The sequence below is a fragment of the Mustela lutreola genome, chromosome 2, assembly GCF_030435805.1.
Source record: "Mustela lutreola isolate mMusLut2 chromosome 2, mMusLut2.pri, whole genome shotgun sequence".
Classification (NCBI taxonomy): Eukaryota; Metazoa; Chordata; class Mammalia; order Carnivora; family Mustelidae; genus Mustela; species Mustela lutreola.
The window spans coordinates 34845131-34870526 of NC_081291.1; the positions used below are offsets into that span (position 1 = coordinate 34845131).

The following is a 25396-nucleotide window of genomic DNA, read 5'->3' on the forward strand; positions in this document are numbered from 1 at the left end:
ATGAGTTCAGGTTACCTGTTTACCAGTGATCATCTGATGCGCTTGCAGATATCCTGGCAGGTAAGTTTTCAAACAGCTATGCCTGTCATGCCCTTTATTTGGAAGAGCCATAGTACACCCTTGGAGCTGGCTGAGCGTGGTGTGCTTCCTATCAGCCTCTGATAAGGCTGAACTGCACTGAAGACCCAGGTAAGGTTACCAGGGAACCACCTACATGAAAAACTTCACACTGTCAACCTCCCACCCATTTTTTTTTTCTTTTGCATTCATAGTATTATTACTGGTGCTAAATATACAGGTCAGTGCTTTCATCTTGCTCCACTCACATGGCTGATAAAGTTTGTGTGAAATTCTAAGGGCTTTTTCTAATTCCCCTCCCCACTCCCCCCAAAAAAGCAGTATTAGGGGCTAGATGCTTTGCTTTTGGAAGTTTCCACCGCTATTTTCATGGAAAACCCAACTGATTAAATTCTAACATGTTCTTATTGCTGGCAATGGGTATTCCAAAGTGGATTATAGATTTTACTTATCTGAAAATCTGGGGCAGAATTAGAAAAAAAAAAATCTAGAGTTAAAAAAAAAGATCTATTTTCTGCCCTGATATCCTAATTTTTCACTCACAAACTATGTGGAAAATGGATTTTATTTCAATAACAGTTAAGTATAGTAATTCTAACGGGGTCATTAAGGAGCTGTTATTTGTCAGATACCTACACGTGATGTACCATTGTGTATGTGTTAGAACATTCTTTTTTTTTTTTTAATGTTTAATTTTTTTAAACTATTTTTTAAAAAGATTTTATTTATTTGTCAGAGACAGAGAGAGAGCGAGCGAGCACAGGCAGACAGAGAGGCAGGCAGAGGCAGAGGGAAAAGCAGGCTCTCTGCCGAGCAAGGAGCCTGATGTGGGACTCGATCCCAGGACTCTGGGATCATGACCTGAGCCGAAGGCAGCTGCTTAACCAACTGAGCCACCCAGGCGTCCCATGTTTAATTTTTTTTTTTAAAGAAACAGAACATGCATGCTGGGGGGAGGGTCAGAAGGAGAAGGAGAGAGAGAGAGTCTGAAGCAGGCTCCATGCCCAGTGTGGAGCCCAACATGGGGCTCAATCTCACGATGCTGAGATCCTGAGCCCTGAGCCCAAATCAAGAGTCAGACACCCCACATTAGAGTATTTAATTTCCACTACACATCATCCTTACCAAGCAGGAGAGGAAGTAAGGCCAGTGACATGTGATGACCCGCCTGTCTCACGCAGGTGGCATGAAAGTGGGTGAGGCAGGATCTGCCCTCAGATTTTTTCTTTTTGTTGAGTGCCTGCCTGCTTTCTTCATGCACTGTACTAATACACTGTCATTGTCCTTGTCACTTGGAATATTTATAGCTAAACAACCTTTGGCTATCTGTTGGCTTATGAGGTACATACGTGTGGGAAACACAGAAATTAACCCCTTCATAGCCAGCTCCAGGAGGACGTCAGTGTAGGAGACGAAATCTTTGAACTAGTTCAAGGAACCCTGCCGGGTCTTCGTGATGGTTGTGCCAATTCAGATGCTCACGGGCAGAGTGAGAAGAAGAGGTTCTCACACGATTGAGGTTGCCGTTCTTCGCGGTGATGGAAGCGGGGTGATTTCATAGACCACAGGTCTATCGGCTGAGCTTGGACGAGCTGGCTCGAGCCATGTCAGTCACGCTTGGGAAACCATATGGGGACGGAATTCTGTTTCTTATGGTGTTAGGGAGGCAGTGCTGGTGTGGGGGTGGGGGTCTGCTTTATTTGCTTGCCAAATCTCCAATCTAAAAGCACACATTTCAGATCCCACTATCTCCCGCAGGGATTAAATGGTACATAGACCAGAGCTGGATATCTAAGGTGAACAGAAGTGAATTAATCTAGAAATGATGTATTTTTAGGGTTGTGGTCATTCTTGATAGAGGCTTGCTATCTCACCTACCTGCAAATGAAAAGGAGAAATGGGAAAACAAATACTTATTCCACTTAATCAATTCTTGGGGAATAGGACCTGTGTATGTACACATTTTACAGTATTTTCATCTTCGCTTGGCTTGGCACCCAACCCGGCAGCGGTATGAATGTTAAGGTCAAGTGGTAATTTGGTTCCCGACGTTGCCATAGGAATACCACTGCCCACAGAAAGAGGACAGTTTTGAACACAGGATTCCCGCCTGCAAAAGGTCATATGAGGCGGACCTTACAAAGTTTACATAACAAAGAGCAATTCTGTTAAAGAAAATGATGAATTCCCGTCAGCACACATCAGACGGGACTGTTACAACACAATATTGTCTGGGTTCACACTGCCTAGAAAGGGTTTTTCACAAATTCCATTTCCAATCACTCTTTTGACAAAGCCAGAGATTTTTGTTTTGTTTTGTTGAGGGGGTGGTGAGCAGACATTAATTTCCAGAGGAATCCATGAATGGGGTCTGAGGAGGCTGCCGTCTTGAGTGGGAGATGTGTCACACTGATGTTGTGGCAGGAAAAAGACAACAAGCCTTCTAAGGATGGAGGCCTTCCAGGGAGCAGGGCTTGATGAAAAGTGTCCCCGTCGGTCGTACAAAGGCGGGATTGTCTTCCTCCTCAGAGACAATGGGGTATTTAAAAGGCTCCCAGCACCAGAATTTTAACTCACTCCTTTAAGGCATTTTCAAGTTGTATGTCTCACAGATGACAGGAACAGTGAGTAGAAAAAGCCTGCTTTATAAGCCCTCTTGCAATCAAGGAGGCGGCCTTCTTTTAAAAAATGCCATTTGCTTGCAAGTATGGTTATTCCTGAAAGTCCTAATGATTTAATGAGCTCGTTTTCTGCTACTTGGGAAGCCATGGCAGGGAGATGGAGGAACAGGCTTGAACTCCCAGATGGAAAGGTCTGGATTTGGATACCGATTCTGCCCGTTGTCTGGGTATCCTGAAGCGTAACCAGTAAGTGCTCCTCACCCATCAGGAATGACAGCTGTCCCTGAGCCCATTCCTCAGGGTTGCTGTAAAAAACAAAGGCAATGATGTAGGCAAACGTAATTTATTAGGAAGAGTTTCAGAAACAGAAATGATCATTATTACCTAATACTCCTATAGGGACAATTCTGTCCCTTAGAAGATGATTTCAGGGAGAAGGGTTTCAACAGGTAAGTGAGGGCCGTTTGCCTTTGACGAAGCCCCTTCTTAGGCTGTTGAATGTCTTCAGCTTCTGGGTTATTTGGTTAGATTACATGTTCTGAAGTTGATTGCAGTTAATAGAATAAATCTAGTGAATAAATTTGGTGAATCTTTGGGCTGGGGGTGGGGGGAACCTCATTTTCCAAAGCTGGTATGACACACACTGATATGCTTTCTTTTTTCCTTCATCTTGGGCTGACTGAGTCAAAGCGCATTGTGAAGTTCAAGTGTGACTTTCTGCACATGCAGGAAATGCACGGGCCTTCACGCCAAGGACCTCATGACTCCATTGCACAATTACATTTCTTTTTTTTTTTAAAGATTTTATTTATTTATTTGACAGAGAAGGTCACAAGTAGGCAGAGAGGCAGGCAGAGAGAGAGGAAGGGAAGCAGGCCCCCCGCTGAGCAGAGAGCCCGATGCGGGACTCGATCCCAGGACCCTGAGATCATGACCTGAGCCGAAGGCAGTGGCCTAACTCACTGAGCCACCCAGATGCCCCACAATTACATTTCTAAAGCTGGAAGAAAAATGCCACGTTGACATTTAGAAGCTGTAGTTTCTCTTTAGATGCCAGGATACATGTGGCCAGTTATACAGCAAGCCAAAAAAAATAAAAAATAAAAAACAAAAAAAAAATAAAAAAATGGCACATTCAATGTGGGAGCACGTTTCATGCCCGTTGTATGGATTCGCACTGGTAGAGCTTCCGGGGTGGGGGGTAAGAATGGGCACCAAGGTGGAGAAGGTGCTAGCCATTCATTATTTAGAAGCTCTTCAAGAATTGTTTTCTTTTCTCCTTCTCTTTCTTTGGCCAGTCCTCTTCAAGAATCAAGTGGAAATGATACACCGGACCCTGAATTTATTTCTGGAAGAAAGGCACTACCCTCATGGGGCACCATTGATGGGAAAGGAGGAAGTTTTCTATTTGGGATTTCTACGGTGAATTATGGAAGATGGCTGGGAAAGGTTTAAATAATTGTTCAGTGTCCTTACTCTAGCAGAAAAGACCTTGGGGAGCCCCCCCATGCTCAGTATTAGGAAGGGAAATTGCCTCCAAGGTGTGAAAGGCAGATTCTCCCCTTTCTAGGACGGTTTGCAGGCACTTAAGGTTGTTTTCCTTATGAAGCTAGGAGAGCACTCCAGTGTTCAGAAAGGGGGTATGAGAAAACATTTTGTCTGGGAAGTTTTCAGACCCCTAGAACTGACCTGTGGGCTGAGAGGTTGTTTGGGTTTCAAAATTGGTAGATGTTTGTGTCCACACTGAGCCAGTGCTGGAGGACTAGCTCCCAGCGTGGATAATGGCTGAGCACGTGAATGGTGGAGGTTTAGCTGTAAATGGTCAGCTTTCTGACATGTCCCTTTAACGTGCACTACCATCCACCTGGTATCACCTATGGGGGGGCTTGACTCCTCAGGTCAATGCTCCCCCTTGTGGTCATTTGGGGCGTGTTCTCCCAGACAGGACATGGGGAGTGGGAGGGAGGGGTTAAGAGCACACCACCTGGAGATATAGATGGGTCCCTCCCAAGCTGAAGAACCAGCTGGTGACAGTCCAGTTACATGCCTGTTCCAAAGAGTCCATACAGCCTAGTACTTTCACTTTGAGTTTTGTGAGACAACTCTTACCCTGGCTATTTTAAATTCTCTGGTTTTCTTAACCGGAATTCTCCCCACGTCACAAATACCTTTTGCTGGTTACTTCTCTAGTTTGGGGTGAGCCCAGCCTGACTGATGATAGGGTGAGGTCTGCACCAGGCCTTAGGCTAGCTGAATTGCTGGACATGTGTCTCCTGAAAACAAGCTACAACGTTCCCAAACTTAACTTCTTTGTTTTTTCTAATGCAGTCTTACTTCCCAATGTATTTTAGATGGTTCCTGTGTGTAGCTTAAGACCGTGGATTATATCGATATGAAGGGCACGCATCTCACATGTATTTCATCATAGAAGCAGCTTCTCCTTTGAAAAAAAAGCTCCTCCTTTGAAAGTGGAATCAATGATCAAATCTGCCATTTATGGATCAGTTCCTGCAAGTCCTCATTCTGTTTGACCTTAAGCTGTGCTGGCCAGTACTCCTAACAGTTGTTCTAAGGAGGACTAAGACCATACTAGATGAAAGAGAAAGCATGTGTTTGGTCTATGACCTTGACTACAACCTGTTTTGATGTGATGATATGGATCGACCCCGACTGACTTTTGTTTGACCATTGCCACAGATGTTGTTTCAAATCAGAAGAAAATCATTTACCTGAGGGAAAATACCCCATGAGATTAAGTCAACACTTTGGGAACCACATTATAACTAGGGGTTTTTTTGGGATTCACGTAGTAACAAGTCCTAGGTAACCAACATGTAATAACAGGACAAATACCTATATCTCTATTTATATCTATACATTCATTTCAACTGAATCCAAATCATTACTAAGCGCCTACTGTGTGTAGGAGAAATCTAAGAACCTTGGCCAACATTGTTTCTTATTCTATGTAGCACAACTCGAACAATTTCTAATCAATATTTGTTTTCCATTCATTAAACATGGAAAGTTCTTTCAGCATGCCATGCAATCACAGCTTAGTATTTGTCCTTCACTGGGTTTTACAAAATGTTTCAGACACGGACTATCAAAGAACAAGGACTATACAAATGTCTCCCTCTGATACCAGGACTCAGTGGCGACTTGAGTGGCTCCAAGTCCTGGGAAAGTTTCCATTGCTTCCCTAGTGCTCTCCCCCAGCTCCACAGCAGGAACTTGGAGGAGAGCCACAGACCAAGACCAAGGTGACCATCTTTGCCCTTTCAACAGAAGTCCTTGGATGGCCCTTGTGCTGGCATGTTACAGGCAGGAGCCTTATGACCATCTATTGTCATAAAGCTCCACTGTCCTCTAGCCCAATCTGCTTGTACTATAGCTGGGGAAGGGGGGACCAGGTTCCACTGCTAATACAGCTCTGTGCCACCAGTGCAGCCCCAGTCCTGGGCCTCCCATTTTTTCCTGTCCTTTCCATTGGTCTAAATCATCCTCATCTTTAAGATTTCTGCATGAACTGTGTTTTCACCTCTGAGCTTTTGCAGAAAAACTTTTCTATCTGGAATTTCACCCTCTCCTTATACTACACTTGGACCTTCTGCTCTGACAAGCAACTAATTGATTCCTAAGATTAAAAAAAACCCATCACTTCCTCTAGGACGCCCTTTCTGATCCTCTGAGACTGAGTTAGGTACCCTTCCTATCTGTATTCTCCTACTGTTCTGTCTTGACGGCAATTCCACCATTTCTCACTATCCTGTGTAATCACTTAAGATCCCCAGCATATTGGTGGCTCCGTTAGGACAGGGACCTCCACCATGCCATGGTTGCATTCCCTGATGTCGAGTAGCACAGGACCTGGTACTCCCTAACTGTATTGTGAATGGATAAATAAATGAGCACGTAGGTGTTTACTCTTAACCAAGTGAGGGCAGAAGAAAAAAAGCTAGTGATAGATGGAGGTCCAGTCTGGACAGGTGGAGAACTTGTAGAAAAGGAAAAAGGTCTGTGAAGCCTAGACCCCAGCAAAGCCTTCTTCTGGGACTATTCTTTGAACGTTGACATGTTTGCTCTTCAAATTCTAAGGATTTGGAATTTCTAGAGTGGCTTACAATGGAGCCTTGAGGAATTTAGGAAGGAAAAGGCTTAGAGGACCCCATGAGCCATTTCTTTCTGGATCTGCTGGAGAAGTCCTCCCAGGAGAGAGCTGGGCGGGGGTGGGGGACATTCCCAGAGGCTTCCCTGGGCACAGGTGAGAGTGGGGGGCTTTCACCCGCAGGTGTGCATGGCTGATACCTACTTTTTAAAAAATCCCCATGGATGACTGCCAAGTATAGGTGCTTGTTCCAGCTCACTACCGTGATGCAGCTCACCCAGGAAAGGAAAGAGAAAGATATTCTGGTGTTCACATAACCATGGAGTTCCAAGGAGTTCCAAGGATGGGTAGCTGAGTCTTAGCAGAAGCCCAGACTTTTAGGGTTTGCCTCTTGGGACCAGCTGGACAACAATATCATCTCAAGCAGTTTTTCTGGCAGAATTCTGGCTTTGGGGTTGGAGGCTGGTGTATTTTCTGCTCCTGGAGCAGGTGTCTTGCTTTAGAGATCAATGAATTGGGGCTTTGATGTCTCCAGAGGAATAAAACTCTTGTCCGTGTGGTAGACTCTTTAGCAGTGGCTAAGCCATACTCCACGATGGTTCTCTCACAGCCCAGAGGGATGGAAGTGCCAGGCCTGTGAGAGGAGCTGCTGAAAGAGGACTGCAACTTAGGACTATTGTTTTAGAAAAAAACACAATTGTTCCTTCCCAAGTGACTTCCCACATATCACTTAGGGCATCAGTTTCCTCATCCCTAAAAGGACAGGCTTGAGTGAAATCACCTTCAAAATCCATCTTCTAAAATTCTTAGATTTTATCATCAGAGTCCCTGGTTCATCTCTCAGAATATTTTCTCTAAAATGCTCGTTTCCCAACCTGTGTGGGCACACCAAGATGTCCCAGGCGAGAGGGTCCTGAAAAGCCCAAACTAAAGGGCTACTGGGGTCTTGTCATCTTAGAGTCAACTTCCTATTTTACTGACACAAACGACTCAACCTCTGGCCCTCACCTGTGCATAAGGCATGTTCAGCTTCCCCCAAAGCCTTCCCCACAAGTATGCAAGGGTAGACGTCCCTGTCCCCAAGCGTTAAGTCTTCGCTCTGCTGAGCAGGGAGCTCTTGTCTTCCCTCCAGACCCTGTGAAGAGTCTGCCCCGCTCCTCAGGGAACCAGGTTCCCACCCTGTTTTGCCATGGATTTTTTTAAAAAGATTTTATTTATTTATTTGACACAGAGAGAGAGAGAGTGCGCACAAGCAGGGGGAGCAGGAGAGGGAGAAGGAGGGGCTCTGTCCCAGGACCCTGAGATTATGACTTGAACCAAAGACAGATGCTTAAGCAATTGAGTCACCCAGGGGCCTGTGCCACAGAATTCCCTGCCGAGAGCTGCACTGAGCCGTCTGGGCACCAAAGTTGTGCTAAAGCCTGGTGTAAGGAGAGAAAAATGACGTTTTCTTGTTTGTGATGCTGTTAATCTAGGGGAGGTCCCAAGCAGGGATTCTCAATTTGACCCCAAATTTAAGGAACGTGCTCTTCCCGTATTTACTCCCAGCCCCGCCCCCTCAGGCTTGGAAGTGCAGTCAGAAGGCCCCCCCTTGGATGTCACTGCAGGAACGGTCACATGCTTGACCCAGAGTCTTCCTGCCTCTCTGATGACTGGGTTATTTCCTTTGTTATGCTACTTTCCTTTTTATTTTGAGTCCTTTTGGAGGAAGCTAAAAAGCCCATTCAAAGAAAATGCGGGAGCTTCCTTGTGAGTTTGACAGTCAGGCCCCATCTTATTTGGATGCCAAGAATGGACAAGAGTGTGACCAACCCTCAAGAAAGAGCCTGATTGTGTAAAGACTCTGGAACTCCTCATAGCTTCATGGTCTTTTCTACTCTGGATTTGTATTGCTTTATCCTGGTTTTCTGATAAACTCCCTATTCCTACGTGCCTAGGTGGCTCAGTCAGTTAAGCCTCTGCCTTCGGCTCAGGTCATGATCCCAGAGTCCTGGGATCGAGTCCCACACTGGGCTTTCTGCTCAGCGAGGAGCCTGCTTCTCCCTATCCCTCTGCGTGTTGCTCCTCCTGCTTGTGCTCTCTCTCTGTCAAATAAATAATTAAAATCTAAAAAAAACTTAAAAAAAAAATCCCCTAATCCTCACAGTGACTTCCCTTCAGTGACTGATGGACCAAGAACTCATTTTATTCCTTTGGCCACAGGCCCCTGCTGGGTGCCCTCATAAGATATTCCGTGGATCTTAGGAGAAGATCTTAACATTGCTGCTGTCCTAGAGCAACAGGAGTGAGTGCCTGGAATACGGCCCCATGCTTCAGGAGGCTTGCCCGTCCTGGAAGGAAAGCCTAAGGAAGGGGGAACTGAAAGGATTTTGAAGTGTCAGCCACAGAGATGCTCTGCTCTGAGGAGATTTCCCATGGGATCCTTACTGAGTTTTCTGCCTAAGTCTCCCCTCCAACAAGTTTGCCAAGTGCCCACTGGCCCCTTATGGACTGCACTATTGTTCTAGGTATCAGCGATGGTGATGAATAAGATATGCTAACAGCCATATCCATGTGTGGGGGAAGACCTTGCTGTTGGACTTCAGAGCACTTCCATCACTTAAGGAGGAACAGGATTTTACACTGAAATGTTGAAAGATTACCAATAGGCGGTATTTTCCAGTCATTCCAGCCCCCATAAAGAGGGGGCTTTGGAAAGCATTGCCCTGGGCGAGCCCATCAAACAGCAAGCACATCAGACAGAAATCTCTGGAGTAGGAGGCAGATGAGATGCCATCTTTTAGGGAAGGAGCCTGGGAAACCACCTTCCATGGGGATCCTCAAGGAAAGAGTAGTGTCAGGCAGGAATCGCGCTTCTGACACCTTGCTCTGCTTACATCAGGCTGTGCGGCTGAAAAGCAGGGTAGGGGCTCTGCGCTTCTTATGGCCGTGGAATGGGGGTGTCCTAGAGTTTCCTGCCACGGATGACCCATAGCCTGGCTTTAGAAGATGAAGGTGAAGGGTAGATTGATCCAACGGACAGGTTCAGAGAAGAGATTTAACCCCACCGCACTGACTCCGTAGACACATTCAGGATTGCTCCCGGCAACCTCCAAGTGTGCCTGCTTCGAAGAAAGCCTCGAGAGGTGATATAAGGGATTGAGGGGAAGGGGAGCAGAAGGCTCTGGGGACATATAAGCTTGAAAAATGCTTTGCTGATCAAAGTCAAGTGAGTTTCTTTCCCACAGGACTCCTCAGAGCCTTTAATGTGAATGACGTGCGCTCTCTGAAGCATGGGGGGCGGGGTGCAGGCAAGGGAGCCTGGAGCGATTTGCAAACATATTTGGGAAAATGGAACCCTTCCCTAGAGGCACATCACATGGGGCCAGTGTTCTTGGAAAACGCTTTGGAAAACACTGGCTGCACAGTACGCTGTCATCAGGCCCCAGCTATCATTTCGAGCAAAATTAGGGGTGATTTTTGCCTTTTTTCTCCTTTCACCATGGCTTGCATTTTATTTTGAAGAAACTGATCCTCGTCAGCATTTCATATTTTTGAAACTGCCACGCAACCCATTAGAGAAATGATCTAAGTCAAGCACGATGAAAATTTTAAAAAATGAAATAAAATGAATAATTTTCCCCTCAGTCCCTTATATTGCAAAAATCCATGCTCCTATTAGGCTTAATCGGGATTACATAAAACCTGAATTTTGTTTTTGTTATTAGCATTTAAAAAATATTTACCATTTCTATCGTGGGGAATTTTTTTCAAGTTAGCTAGATATGAAGATCTCTATGTCCGTCTATAGTTATAACTATGCAGTCCTCTTTGTGTTTCAATCATGTTTATGTACTAAAATTCACAAGACAAAAGAATCCCCAAAAGACACTTTAAAAAGAAATGTGCAGACAAATCAATCTATTTAAAATATAAAGATGGTTTTATGATCTTTAAACATAATTTTTTAAATCTATTATTAAAGATTTGGTAAGACTGCATCAGTTTTAAAATCACCTGGATGGCTGGTTAAAGCTATCATTTCCTGGGCCCCTGAGCCCCAGAGATCTGATTCAGTGGGTCTGGGGAAAGGCTTGCAAACCTGCACCTTTAACAAGTCCCCCTTACCCCCCATAGTTCAGGTGGCTGGGCATTACCAGGACAGAAATAGGTTGGAGGGTAAGAAACAATATAGGTTGCTGAGCCTTCTGATATGATGACTTGACTACCTGCACATTTTAAGTGACCAATATAATTTTGGGAAAAAATTTTTTATTTTTATTTATTTATTAAAGATTTTATTTTTTTATTTAAAAAAGATTTTATTTATTTATTTGACAGACAGAGATCATAAGTAGGCAGAGAGGAAGACAGAGAGAGAGGGGGAAAGCAGGCTCCCCGCCGAGCAGAGAGCCCGATGCGGGGCTCCATCCCAGGATCCCGGGACCATGACCAAAGGCAGAGGCTTTAACCCACTGAGCCACCCAGGTGCCCCAAGATTTTATTTATTTATGAGAAAGAGAGAGAGAGAGTGAGTGATTATGAGCTGGGGGGAGGTGCAGAGGGAGAGGGAGAAGCAAGAAGCAGACTCCCTGCTGAGCACAGAGCCTGAGGCAGGGCTGCATCCCAGAACCCTGAGATCTTGACTTGAGCTGAAGGCAGAAGCTTAACCAATTGGGCCACCTAGGTGCCCCTCGGGGGGAAAAAAAAAAAGAAATATTCTTCATTTACAAAATGTTTCTAGGCAGCTTGGGTATTCTGAAGGGCATTACAGAATAAGCAGATAGGGTGGGAGAAACAGTTTGACCCTGTGTTTCTCTATTATTCTTCCTTCGGTGACAGTTGATGTGTTTCTTGGGTCTCAAGTTCATCTGCTTGGGAGCAAAAGAGATGGGTCAATATTGGCAGTTTCTGGAACATTTTGCATCTGCTTCATGTGCTGAGTTTTATGATATATAATGTTACAAAGCATTTTCCTCCATAAACACAGTTAATAGGGCATATTAGATTGGCCCTTCAGACAGATTAGGCAGGTTTTTGTCTTAGCCTTTGATGAAAGCCAGCGAGAGCACAAGGGGCACAGTTTTAAAAATATCATCCTAATAAAAGTTTCTGGGATTAGCTCCGACCCTGCCGGCAGCCATGAGAAAGTCGACGAGTCGCTGGCGCCTTATCAGCTATCAACAGCAGTTACTCTGCTGTGCCAGGACAAGGAAAGAGCAGTCCCCTTCCCCCCAGAATAAGAATGGTTGCTGCTGCCTTGTAGGAAGGCATCAACACCATCAACCAAGAAAGGACATCCTTGCAAGAACCTCTGAGGTTTTTCACCCTCCAGAGTGAATCCTAGCTTCCCTCAATTAAAAAAAAAAAAAAAAAAAAGTGATAGAAGCAGCTTCGTTCTCCCCAGTTAAACTCCTTTGCTTTTCTTTGCGTCTGATGATAATGTGAGAAGGAAGGTGGGAGCAGAAGCAGAGAAGAGCTTAGCAGAGAGAAGGTGGAAAACTAGGACTTTGTTGCCAGTGCTCCCCACACGAATGCCCACACATGCCAAGTAGGGACTTCGTTTCACGTGTCGGGTTTGCAGCCTGGCAACGTATTTTGAAAGCCGGATAACCGAGGGAAGATTCGTATTTTCCCAGCATTACCATTTTCCTTCTCCGATACTGTAATTTTTGTGGTGATCGTTCAGAATACCAATCTACTTTGGAAATTACTTCCCCCCCATCCCCCCACTCCCGTTTTTGCCTTAGGGAACTGTTATCTCAGATTATTTTGATCAACTCTTCCACCAGCCAGTCTCAAGACGCGGAAACAACCACTTTGCACATGCTCTGATAGGAAATTTAAGTCTGAACAAGCAGAAAAATGTGGTTAAGCATCTGAAGACATATTTAAATTTCTGTGAACTGACTAGCTACATTGTTTGAATTCTTTAGCCACTGTTTATGTATTCTCTTAATTGAAACTATTGGGAAATAGTTGAAGATTCTCATGTGGTTGTAAGAAATACAAAAATACCAGTTCTGTGTGCACTTGATTCAATTTTCTCCAATGTTAACATTTCATAAGAATCTAGTGCAATATGACAACCAGGACAGCGACATAGATATAATCCACCAATTATATGTAGATTTCTGTGGTTTCACCTGGCTTCATTGTGTCTCTGTGTATGTATTTAGTTCTATACAGTTTTGTCACCTGTTTATGACTCCAGGGCAATCAAGACACTGAACAGGTACAGCACCACAAGCAACCATGAATTTGCTCCCTTGTAACTACACTCACCTTGCTTGGGTGGTTATAATCCCTCCCCCTTCCACAGCCACCATGAACACATTCTCAGTTCTTAAAGTTTTGTCATTTCAGCACTTTTACATATATGGAAACATCCTGTATTATCCTTGGGAATTTTTTTTTTTCCCCCACTTAGTGTAACTCCTTGCAGATTCACCCAAGCTGTTGCTGTATCAGCAATTGGTTCCTTTTCACTCCTGAGTAGTATTCCCTGGTGTGGATGGACTACAGGTTGTTTCCCCATCCATCTGCTGAAGGATACTGGGCTGTTTCCAGTTTGGAGCTATCATGAATACAGCCATGAACTTGCACGTACAGGGGTATGTGTGCGCGCGCGCGGGTGTGTGTGTGAAGGTAAGTGTTTTAGTCTGGTTGGGCTGCTCTTACAAAGCATCATACTCTGGGTGGTTTGCAAACAAGAGAAAGCTATCTCAAGGCTTCGGAGTCTGAAAGTCAGAGTTCTGAGTATCAGCAGGGGGTCAGGAAATCAGGTTTTACGAAGGGCCCTCTCTTGGGTTGCAGAGTGCTGTCTTCTCTATGAGTCCTCATAGGATGGGAAGAAGGGAGAGGCAAACGCTAATCCCCCTCCCCCATCCAGGGCTCTAGTCCTAATTACTTCCCAAAGACTCTGCCCCTTAATACCTTCACATTAGGGAGCAGAGTTTCAACATATGGCTTTTGGGGGCACACATTCAGTCCACAATAAATTTTCGTTTCTCTGGGATTAATGCCTAACAGTTCAATTTCTGCGCCACATGGTAACTGCCTGTTCAGTTATATAGGGAACTGCCAAATTGTTTATCAGAGTAAGTAGTGTGTTTCCACTAGCAATGTATGCGTGATCCTGTTGCTACTCTTGCACACCGGCTTTTGGTGTTACTGTAATTTTTTATATTAGCCACTATTTTTCCCTTTAAGTTTAAACAAAGAAATAGAAGTTTCACCATCCTAAATATGTCTTCAAGTGTTCCCCTCTCTTTACTCCTGAACCCTTGGTAATCACTCATCTGTTCACTGTTTCTATAATTTTGCTTTTTCCAGAATTTCATATGAGTGGAATTATACAGCCCACAGCTTTTCCAAATTGGCTTCTTTCATTTAACAATATGCACTTAAGATTCATCCATATCTTTCTTTTTAAAAAAAAAAAAATAAAGATTTTATTTATTTGAGAGAGAGAGAGAGAGTGCTCGAGGGCATGAGTTGGGGGAGGGGCAGAGGGAGAGGGACAAGCAGGTTCCCCACTGAGTGGATGCAGGGCTCAATCCCTAGACTCCGAGCCACCCATGGAACCTCCAGATTCATCTATATCTCCTTGTGGCTTGGTAGCTCATTTTTATTGTTGCTGTATAATATTCCATTCTGTAGAGGTGGTACAAATTGTTTATCTATTTACCTATTATTGTTTGCTTCCAACTTTTGGTAATTATGAATAAATCTGGGTAAATAGTCACATACAGGTTTTTTATGTGGGCCAAGTTCCTAAATCAGTGGGATATATGCCTAGAAACGTGATTGATTGATTGTATGGTAAGGCCATGTTTAGTTTTGTAAACAAATTGCAAAATGTCTTCCAAAATGGATATTCCATTTGCATTCTCTCCAGCAATGAATAAGAGCTCCTGTGGCTCCACATCCTCGATGGAAGTTACTGTCAGTTTTGGGTTGTAGCCATTCTGACAGGGGCGAAGTGGTATTTCATTGTTTCAATGTGCAATTTCCTAATGATAGATGATGTCAAGCATCTTTTTGTACACTTACTTGCCATGTATATCCTTTCCTTGGCGAGGCGTCCATTCAGAACTTTTGCCTATTTCTTAACCAGCTTGTTTGTTTCTTATTGTTGAGTTTTAAGAGGGGCTTGTATACTTTGGATATAAGTCTTTTCTCAGATATGTGTTTGGCAAATATTATTCCCTGATGGGGGCTTGTCTTTCACAGATCAAAAGTTTTTAATTTAGGGACACCTGGGTGGCTCAATGGGTTAAGCCTCTGCCTTCGGCTCAGGTCATGATCCCGGGGGCCTGGGATTGAGCCCCTCCTTGGGCTCTCTGCTCGGCGGGGAGCCTGCTTCCCTTCCTCTCTCTCTGCCTGCCTCTCTGCCTACTTGTGATCTCTCTCTGTCAAATAAATAAATAAAAATCTTTATTTAAAAAGTTTTTAATTTAAATAAACTTAGCAATTTTTCTTTCAAATATCTGTGCATTTCAATGTTTTTGTTATTACTGTTGTATTTTTGAAGTCACCAGCAAACCCAGGTTCATGAAGATTTTCTGCTATGTTTCATCAAGAAGTTTTATAGCTTCACATTTTGTTTTTACGCTGGTGATCCATTGAAAGTTTCTGTGTAACGTGTAAAGTCTGTGTCTAGCTGAATTTCAGTATCCATCTATCTCCAATCACTACAACATCGTTTGCTGACATGACTATCCATTCTCCATTAAGCTGCATTTGCTCTTTGTCAAACATCAGTTGACTACCGTGTGGCCTATTTTGGAGGAATCTCTTCTGTCATACTGACCTGTATATCTATTCTTTCACTAATACCATCCTGTCCTTTTTAGGTGTTTATTTTGGTTCTAGTTAGTTAATGTATGGTTATACTACTCTCAGCTGTACCATTTAGCCAATAGGTGTGTAGCTGCCTCTCACTGTGATTCTAATTTGGACGTTTCCAATGGCTGGTAAATTGAACACCTTTTTGTGTTCTACCTCTATCTCCTCTTCAATAAAATGCCTGTTCATGTCTTTATTCATTTTCTCATTGGCTTTTTATATTTTTTGCCATTGAGTTTTGAGATATCTTCTTGTGCTCTAGATGTAAGTTCTTTGTTAGATGTATCCCAGTCCCATACCTTGTCTTTTTCCCTGCCTTCCATGGGCTTTGCCTTGTATTTTAAAGGTTCGCCTTATATATTTATATATTTATTTATTTGTTTGTTTGTTTGTTTTGCTTACACCATTTTTAAGTTAAAATTCAATTAATTAACATATAATTTATTATTGGTTTCAGAGATAGAGGTCAGTGATAAAAGATATCTTGATAAAAGATAACTCATCAGTGTTATGTAATACCCAGTGCTCCTTATATCACAGGCCCTCCTTAATGCCCATCACACAGTTACCCGATCCCCCAAACCCTCTCCCCTCCAGCAACCCTCAGTTTATTTCTTTTGATTAAGAGTCTCTTATGATTGGGGCACCTGGGTGGCTCAGTAGGTTAAGCCGTCTTCGGCTCAGGTCATGATCTCAGCGTCCTGGGATCGAGCCTCACATCGGGCTCTCTGCTCAGCAGGGAGCCTGCTTCCTCCTCTCTCTCTGCCTGCCTCTCTGCCTACTTGTGATCTCTGTCTGTCAAATAAATAAATAAAATATTTAAAAAAAAGAGTCTCTTATGATTTGTTTCCTTCTCTGATTTTTTCTTGTTTTATTTTTTATGGCTTTCCCCTACTATCCTCTGTTTTGTTTCTTAAATTCCACATAATGAGTGAGATCATATGATAAGATAAGATCCTCTGATTGAGTTATTTTGGTTAGCATAATACCCTCTAGGTCCAGCCATGTTGTTGCAAATGGCAAGATTTCATTTTTTTGATGGCTGAGTAGTATTCCATTGTGTGTATGCAGTATATAGATACACACACCCCACCTTCTCTATCCATTCATCTGTAGATGGACATCTGGGCTCTTTCCTTAGTTTGACTTTTGTGGACATTGCTGCTATAAACATTGGGGTGCACATGCCCCTTTGGATCACATTTGTATCTTTGGAATAAATCCCTAGTAGCACAATAGCTGGGTTGTAAGGCAGCTCTATCTTCAACTTTTTGAGGGAACTCAATACTGTTTTCCAGAGTGGCTGCACCAGCTTGCATTCCCACCAAGAGTGTAGGAGGGTTCCCCTTTCTCCACATCCTTGCCAACACTTGTCGGCTCCTGACTTGTTACTTTTAGCCATTCTAACTGGTGTGAGGTGGTATCACGTTGTGGTTTTGATTTGTATTTTCCTGATGCTGAGTGTTACAAGCACTTTTTCATGTGTCTGTTGGCCGTTTGTATGTCTTCTTTGGAGAAATGTCTGTTCATGTCTTCTGCCCATGTCTTGTTTGGATTATTTGTTCTTTGAGTGTTAAGTTTTGTAAGTTATTTATAGATTTTGGACAATAGCCCTTTATCTGATGTCATTTGCAAATAACTTCTCCCATTCTATTGGTTGTCTTTTGGTTTTGTCAACCGACCGTTTCTTTTGCTGTGCCAAAGTCTTTTATCTTGATAAAGTCCCAATAGTTCATTAAAAAAAAAAAATCTTTGTTTTGTTTCCCTTGCCTTTGGAGATGTGTCTAGCAAGAGCTTGCTGTGGCCAATGTCACAGAGGTTGCTGCCTGTGTTCTTCTCTAGGATTTTGATGGATTCCTACCTCACATTGAGGTCTTTCATCCATTTGGAGTCTATTTGGCTGTTTTTTTTCCATTGGACATTCTTTTCTGCAGTTGAAGGAAAGTTGCCCACAGAGTTAAGGGTTCCCTTTTCTGTTCCATTGACCATTGGATGTGTCTGTTTTTGTGCCAGTATCATACTGCCTCGATGATTATAGCTTTGTAATAGAGCTTAAAGTCCAGGATTGTGATGCCACCTGTTTTGGCTTTCTCTTTCAACAGTCCTTTGGCTATTCAGGGTCTTTTCTGGTTCTACACAAATTTTAGGATTATTTGTTCCAGCTCTGTGAAAATAGCTGATGGTATTTTGATAGGGATTGCACTGAATATGTAGATTTCTCTAGGTAGCATAGACATTTTAACAATATTCCATGTCCTAAAAGCCATACACAAAAAGCCCACAGTGAATATCATTCTCAATGGGGAAAACCTGAGACCTTTTCCCCAAAGGTCAGGGACATATCAGGGATGTCCACTATCACCACCATTATTCAACATAGTACTAGAAGTCCTAGCCTCAGCAATCAGACAAAAAAAAAAAAAAAAAAAAAAAAAAAAAAAAGAAAGAAAAGGCATCTGAATCGGCAAAGAAGAAGTCAGACCCTTGCTCTTTGCAGATGACATGATACTTTCTGTGGAAAACCCAAAAGACTCCACCCCAAATCTGCTAGAACTTGTACAGGAATTCAGCAAAGTGTCAGGATATAAAATCAATGCACAGAAATCAGTTGCATTTCTATACACTAATAATAAGAGAAATTAAGGAGCTGATCCCATTTACAATTACACCCCTAATCATAAGATATCTAGGAATAGACCTAACCAAAGAGAAAAAGGATCTGTACTTGCCTTATATTTTAAAGGCAACTTTTAAGTAACTTTTATAGTTAATTTTTTTCTTGTGTTAACATTTATTGTTGTTTAAGGTGCTCTTTGCTTTACTTTCTAATCCATAACAATAGAAGAGAAAGAACTTTTTTCTTCTTCAATGGCCATCATTAGGGTGATAATTTTAGAACAGAATGAGACATTATTTTCAATGAATTTAGTATGCTTTAGCAGAGTCAACAAGGAATGTACTTCTAGTAATGGAGATAGTATCAGCAGGGGAAAACATGCTACTGTCCAAGACTTGGGATACTGGTAGATGTTGTATAAAGAGACGAACATGCATCATGGGAATAGCACATGTTCAAACTGGGCACGGGTTGGGGAGAGAAAAAAATCTGATAGTGGGTAAAACACTGAGAAAGGTTATCTGGAAGCTGAGCAACCCAAGTCCTCAGATTCATCATGGCCATTACTTGGGAAGGGAAACGTATTTTAATGAAGCAGGAAAAGAAGGTAGTCACCAAACTGCTGTTGTGGGTTTGGGACTTGCAGAGAGTGTAGTTAACCTATATGAGTTTAGATTTTAATTTCCAGTTTCTTAATTTAGGTTCAAGATTACTAATGGATGGGACTGCTGGGTGGCTCGGTTGGTTAAACATCTGCCTTTGGCTCAGGTCCTGATCCCAGATTCCTGGGATCCAGTCTCCTATGGGGCTCCCTGCTCAGTGGGGAGCCTGCTTCTCTCTCTGCTTGCCACTCCCATTGCTTATGCTCTCTCTCTGACGAATAAATCAATAAAATCTTATAAAAAAAAATTGCTAGGGCACCTGGGTGGCTCAGTCATTGAGCATCTGTCTTTGGCTCAGGTCACAATCCCAGCATCCTGGGATGGAGCCCCACATTGGGCTCCCTGCTCAGTGGGAAGCCAGCTTCTCCCTCTCCCAACCCCCCTGCTTGTGTTCCCTCTCTCCCTGTGTCTCACTCTGTCAAATAAATAAATAAAATCTTAAAAAAAAAAAAAAAGATTGCTAAAGGATATCTTATTAGATTAAGGGCTGAAAAAAAATCACATTTGTTATATGATCCTTACCATCTACTCTATGGAAAGGTAAGCACATACACACTTACATACTGCATATCTGGATGCTTTTCATACTCCTGAGCTGTATTAGTAATAGAAGAATATAATTAATAATAGAAGGAATTTACACTGACGTTGGTCTAGTATAATTTCCTCACTATGTAAGAGGCTATTTGGAAGAAGACTGTCAGTCTGTTTTCCAGGAACAAGGTCTCTTGCTACCTTCCCATTCTTTCTCAATGTGAAGACTGACCTCTAGTGTTCTTCCTTTAAGAATTAATAAATGTCATCTGGTTGTGAGGGCTATCTGGGAGCAAGTAGAGATTTATAGACAAACCCCTTCTGAGGTGAATTCTGCAAATATCCGTTACACACCTACCATGGGCTGATCCCTGCTGATGAAGCCCCGTCTTATTCTAGAACTCCTTCAAACGTCTCCAGTTATTTCAAACAGTTTCTGTTAGAGATACATTATCGAACAGGACGAGCATATTATAGAACTCAGAATGTAAAACAAGGGTTGATATCTCACTACCTAAAATGAAGAAAGAAAGGAAAACCGGCCCCATCCTGTTCACATATTTAAAATAGTTAAATCCTGAAATGTTTATTCTTGCAAACCATTCTGTTCAGAGATTGGTTCCCAACAAAAAGAGCTTCAAAGCTATAAGTTGTAAAAGATACCAAACACTTAGGATATAAATGGCAGTTTTTCATGAGAATGATCTAATGCAATTTTTCTACCTTTTATTAGAGAAAATTGCGAGCGTTCACAGAAGGAGAATAGAACACTAGACCTCCGTGTGCCCATGGACCAGCTCAGCCATTAAGGAGATTCTACCAATCAAATCTCAACAGCACTTCCCTCTTCCACTCCAAACCCCTTCATATCCAGTGACATTTTAATCAGTTTTATTAACTGCCATATTTTGTGCATCAAAATCCATTTTTTCAGTGCTTAAAAACCTTCTGTGAAACACTATCTGATATTCTGAACTCTATTTGCCTGAAGGAAGAAAAATGAAGTTATAGCAGATTTGAGGGCAGTAAAAGTAAGGTGCTATAAAGGTGCTATGAAAATTAGCCTTTAGGTCATGATTAACTATTACTCAAGCAAAAAAAAAAATAAAAAAGTCATCAAAAGAAAGACAACTGTAAAGCGAGAGAAGCAGAGAGCAAAATGGAGAGAGGGAAAAGGAAGAGAAAAATGAAGGAATGAAGGGGGCTTAAGAATGAACAGAAAATGTCATTCTTGCAGTCACCTCCTCTAAGAAGCCTTCCCTAATAGTTGGAATTAATTACCCTTTCCTCAGCTTGCTTTATATTATTCCATTCTGCTAAAATGCTGCAAAGATCTGTTTCCCCCCAGAAAACATTTAGCTATGTATTTGTTGAGGGTTAGAATTATGCCTTCCTCTCTGTGTATTGACTTCTCCTCCCTGGATTATTCCAACAGTCTTCTGACTCCCTGAGTCTGTTCTTGACCTTTGCTATTTCTCAGGGGGCAGTCAGAGGAATCCTGTTAAAATCTGACTTGGCTCACATCACTCCTTTATTCAAAACCCTATAAAGTAACTTGCCATTTCATTTAGAGTGCAGCTGAAGTGTTTACAAGGGCCTCAAGCCATCCAGGCATCCTCTACCTCAGGGCCTTTGCACAGCTTGCTTTCCCTGTCAGGAACATTCTTCCCCCAAATGTCTTTCTAATTCACTCACTGTTTTCAAGTTCTTGCTCAAATATTATCTTTCACTTCCTTGCTCTAGCTCTTTTTACCCTACCTATAACTGTACTTTTTTTTTTTTTTTTCCAAAGCAAGGAAATGGGTCTGTGTGCTCCATTGGGACATGGGCTTCATGTGCAGGATGTGTCTCCATTGCCTTGCATAGAGCTTGTGCCTGAGTAGGATACTCTTAAGGTATCTGTGGGACAAATAATGGATGGATTCCCACATGGTGTGTTGGAAATAGGAGGCACACTTAATAAATGAGCCAGTGAATGAATTCTGACCCAATTTTGTTCTGAATTCTGACCCAGATTTGTACCTGAGAAAACAGGGGAGAAATACTTAAAAAGTTAGGGCAATTGCAAGTGAATTTGATAACAAAGAACAAGGTAGTGGCTCATTAACTTTGGAAAGTGTAGCTGTGAGCCTGAAGTAGGAGTTCTGGAAACCAAGTGGCATGTCCTGCCCCCAGTTCTGTTTCAGCACCAACTTGTCATCCTGAAAGTTGCATGCTAAGTTTTTTCTCCCACCTCTGGCACTGGTGCAAATCTTTTTTTTTTTTTTTTTTTTAAATTTTATTTATTTATTCATGAGAGACAAAGAGAAAGAGAGGCAAAAGGGGAGGAGAAGCTGGCTCCCTGTGGAGCAGGGAGACTGATTAGGGACTAGATCCCAGGACCCTGGGATAAGGACCTGAGCCAAAGGCAGACGCTTAACTGAATGAGCTACCCAGGTGCCCTGTTGTAAATCTTTCGAAAAGAGAAGTTAGGAACCCCCATCCACCCCAAAGTTGGCATACCCGAAATTGGGTGTTTCAAAGCAGGCTTCTCTCCTACTAATTGTATTCTGTTTAATTATTTCTCATGTCAAATGGTAGCATACACCCTTCTGAGAAAAAAAAAAAAAAGTTTTCCTCTTGGTCACCCTGCAGCAATATCCTTGGGAATGAAATAAGTGCAGAAATATCAAGGGAAAAGCACAAAGGCTCTTCTTAAGTGGGTGGTCAATATCACTTTAATTCTTCATTGTAATCCACACAAACCCAAAGCCCTGTGAACTATTAAATTACTATGGGGATTTCCTCTGGGCTCCTCGCTCCAGCTGGTCTCAGGATGTTCTGGGCAACAGGCGGCTTGGGTAATGCTCTCTGAACACCTGTCACCTGTTTCATACAATAATCTAAATAGAATGTGAATACAAAAGGCCTATTATCAATTATGCAATGATCAGTTTGGCTCCAACTACACGTCTGTGTGGCCTGCTTTAGAGCACGTTGTACATTCCCTTAGCAGGCACATCAAAACCCATGAAACAAGAAAGGGCATGAAGAGGTAGTTGCTAGCTCTACTTCCAGTTAAATGAGTCTGGGCATATGGAGATGATCAGTGGGTAGAGGCAGATGTTTGTGTAATGAGAAAGGCAGGGGCTGGGCATACCAGTGTTATCCAAGCTCTGAAATATGAATGTGTGTGTGTGTGTGTGTGTGCTTGTATTTTGTGGATAGTTCTTTTTCTGCTGATGCGACCCCAAATGATATTCAAATTCTTAGTGTGGAAACTCTGGCTTCTTGCCTTTGCTACCATCTTTATTCAATGTGTGGCCAGTTCAGGGTTAACTGGTTGTCCCCATTGCACAGGACTGAGAGGGCACGGCACTTGTAGTGCTCAAACTGGGAAAATCCTGGATAAACTGGGACAAGTGGGTCACCCTCTGTCCTAAGTGCTCCGTATTGGTTCACAAGGCGTCTATCTGCCATCCACTGGGATATATGATTCCAAGGGGGCTCAAAATCAGTATTGAGGCTACTTGCAAAGCAAGACCACAGGAGGGATAAATAGGAAGCCAGTGGTACTGCAGGGTTGGAGGCAATAGCTGGGGATCCTCCAGAAACAGACAGTAACAGAGCACACCCTCTGTAGAGAAATTTTAAAGCAATGATAAAACTGATTAGAAGTCAGTGTGCTTTTCATTATCAGCCTGCACCAGCCATTCTAAATGAAGTCAGTGATAAAAGGCTCCTCCTGGGGGTGCCTGGGTGGCTCAGTGGGTTAAGCCTCTGCCTTCAGCTCCAGTCAAGGTCTCAGTCAGGGTCCTGGGATGGAGCCCTCTCTGCTTGGCAGGAGCCTGCTTCCCTGGGCCCCCCGCCCCTGCCTGCCTCTCTGCCTACTTGTGATCTCTCTCTCTCTCTCAAATAAATAAATAAAATCTTAAAAAAAAAAAAAAAAAAAGTCTTCTCCTGGCAGGGGCAAATTACCCGCCTGCGACACTTCCTACTTTGGAGTGTGCCCCTGTAATGGAGTGGAAGGTAATCCATGACCTGTGAATGTCCTTTTTTATTGAGAATTGCTGTGCTGAAGTTGAGCCCTTTCTATACTTTTCTTATTTAATGTTCTCACCAATTTGTAAGGAAGACACTTACTCTAGCCCTTTTGCAGATAAGGTATTAAGAAGTCAAGTCTCTTGTTTAAGGCCACACAGACAGTAAGCTGACAATCTGAATCCCAGGCCAAGGATAGGGCATCTCAGCCCTGGTGCGCTGTTGCCTTTGCTCCTACATAAGGACAAGTCTAAAAGCCGCTTCCCTAATGGGCACACTGAAGTGGCGGGCAGAGTGGGAGGTCAGCAGTGATTGCAAGATGAGCTGCTTAATAATAACTGAGTGGATGAATGAGGGAATACATTGAGTGAAAACTGGTGCTGTCTTAGAATTACCAGACTCCAGAGAGCTTTGAGTTCAAGCAGGACAGATTTTTTTTTTTTTTTTTTTTTTTTTTCCAGCCATTGGGGCTTGCCAGTCCTAAGAATTGAGAACATTGAAGACTGAGCTGGTCCCTGTCCCGGTTACTCCCCTTTTGGGGAAGATGCTTACACTAATGGATACCAAGTGTTTGTGGATGAGCTGCACCATGAAACACTAATGTAAGGATTTTATTTATTTATTTAGAGTGCCGGTAAGGGGAGGGGCAAAGGGAGAGAGAAGCCGATGTCACTCTGGGTGTTGATCTCGGGACCCTGAGATCATGACCTGGGGCGAAATCAAGAGTTGGGTGCTTAACTGACTGAGCCACTCAGGTGCCCCAAGATTCTTCTAAGATTTAGTCTATCTTAGGAAGATGCGTGCAGAAAAGAGAAAAAAGAATGCCCCAAAGGAACTCAGCCACTGAAAAGTATTCTTAAAATAGATAGTGATGTTTTAATGAAAGATGTTCAAGAGATAGCAACTGTGGTGGTACCCAAACATTGTGAAAAGAAAACTCAGTGTGTGGTACAAGATGAAAAAGATGACATGAAAATGGAGACTGAAATTAAGAGAAACAAAAAGAGTCTTCTAGACCAGCATGGACAGTACCCCATATGGATGAACCAGAGACAAAGGAAAAGGCTGAAGGCAAAGCGAGAAAAAGGGAAGGGGAAAAGCAAAGCAAAAGCAGCAAAGGCGGCCAAGGGTTTGGCCTGGTAGACTCTTAAAAACTTGAAAACTCCTACATGGGACAGGTCTTTGATTACAATGTATACATGGATTTCAACTTCCACCAAGTGAAAACTTTGTCTCCAGAATTAACTTGACCTTGTTCTTCAATTCAAACCTACCTTAACTCCTCAACTTTGTTTTGGGATCTTGAATAAAATATTCTCATGGCTTGTAAGCCATGGAAAATGGAGGACCCAGGACTGAGGTGGATTCTCAAGGTCTAACGTAGGCACCGAGGCCATCATTAATGGGGCTCCCAAGTCCCACTGCCTTTGAAACTGACCTGATATGTAATGAGGGTGATGCTCCCTGCTCCCCACTCTTCCTGGGATAGTCTAATTTGGAGACTTTTCCATGATTTTAAGAATGGGCTTCAAGCTAGAGTTTGCATGTTAATGTTCTATGGCCTATGTCTGATCAGTATACGCATTTGGTTTGGCCTGTAGTGGTTCCAAAAATTTTTAAGTGATATTTTAAAGAATAAGAAGACTTTGTAAAAAACCTGGATTTTTGGCTTCTCCTCAAACAGTAGAAAAGCTAGCTCTACACCAGTCCAGCAGCACTGGCTGACTCGTCTTGCCTGACTCCTTTCGGCAAGGCATGAAATGACAACTGCCATTTGAGTCTATCATTAACTCAACTCACTTCATTCATTTAGGTCACCTGTCTGTTCCCTGCATGAAGCTAGTGACCCTTCTCTGGATCTGTACTGGCCAGTACAGTAGCCACTAACCACATAAGAATAAAAAGTTTATATTTAAATTAACATTAA

The 25396-nt window shown here is 42.9% G+C and overlaps 1 pseudogene; it reads left to right on the top strand.

Moving 5' to 3' along the window:
* On the top strand, positions 1-24784 carry LOC131825512 (protein LLP homolog; annotated as a pseudogene).
* The last annotated feature ends 612 nt before the right edge of the window (positions 24785-25396 follow it).